At 48.1% G+C, this 1,087-nt stretch overlaps 1 non-coding gene across 1 annotated transcript; it reads right to left on the reverse strand.

Annotated features, from left to right (window-relative positions):
• Nucleotides 1-202: 202 nt before the first annotated feature.
• LOC126016726 (small Cajal body-specific RNA 11) lies at nucleotides 203-341 on the reverse strand. Its single transcript, XR_007498480.1, has one exon. It is a non-coding gene; the product is annotated as a small Cajal body-specific RNA 11 (non-coding RNA).
• Between the last annotated feature and the right edge of the window lie 746 nt (nucleotides 342-1,087).

The following is a 1,087-nucleotide window of genomic DNA, read 5'->3' on the forward strand; positions in this document are numbered from 1 at the left end:
ATAGAACCGCGACCGTCCTAGGCTAGCACGCCTTACACCCTGCATCACCGTTCTGGCCCCTGGTCCTGTTCATTTTAATAATATTTGCATATCATTGTGTATTATCAGCATCACTGGGGCCCTCAACTTGCTGGAGGCCAAGCAGGCAGGACTCTGAAAAGATACTTCAAGCCTTTTTTATTTTTTATTTATTTATTTTTGAACTGTCCTCTAGTGCCTTTAAGAGCCAGCCCTATGCTCAGGAAGGCCCTCCTGAAGGGAGAGGGAGACTGCTGTATGTCCCAGCCACACCAAGCCTTTTGAAATAAAAAAGCTGAGAGAGAAGAGAGGGGAGGGGATGAGAGGGTTAAAGAGGGGAGGAGAGGAGAAGGGAGAAGGGAGGGGAGGAGAAGGGAGGAGAAGGAAGGGGAGGAGAGGGGAAGGGAGGAAGGGGAGAGGAGCTGAGTTGAGTTGAGTTGAGTTTCGGACCAGGTTAAGGTCAGGTAAAAGGAACAGATATACAAATTAAAGGGTTAACAGTCCAAAAAAGATACAGCTGAAGGTCTGTGGAAACCAGGGAGAAAAGCCCTGCTCCAACTGCCTCTTTAAACTGCCACCAAAAACTCCACCCCAGCTTCACTAGGGATAGGGGGCTTGGGATTTTATAGGTCCAGTCAGCCAATGTAAATTGATTAAAGTATTTCTGAAAGGGGTGGACCCCTTTTATGGCTAATGCTGGACTGCTGCTGCGATAATACAGTAATATAGGACAAGAGTACATAAAATAACATTGCTTTTCTTTGTTTTTGCCTTAACAATAATCTTTATGCAACAAGCAAACCTTTGTCTCTTGCTGTTCCTGCACCTGGGGCAATAACTAGCCCACACAGTGGACCCAACAAGCCCACATGGAGCCAGTGAAGGTGAAACTACCTATGCTCAGTGGGCTCTGAAGCCATCCCTATCCACACTGCTGTAACCTGTGAGCTGACCTGGGACTCAACCCCTGCTTCCCACTCCCCAATAGAGAGGGAGGCAGCCTCATCCAGCTCCATCCTCTGCTGACTTATGTGACACACTGTCTCTGAAGCAGGTCAAAGGGCTGGTG

Source organism: Suncus etruscus, chromosome 8 (assembly GCF_024139225.1).
Source record: "Suncus etruscus isolate mSunEtr1 chromosome 8, mSunEtr1.pri.cur, whole genome shotgun sequence".
Classification (NCBI taxonomy): Eukaryota; Metazoa; Chordata; class Mammalia; order Eulipotyphla; family Soricidae; genus Suncus; species Suncus etruscus.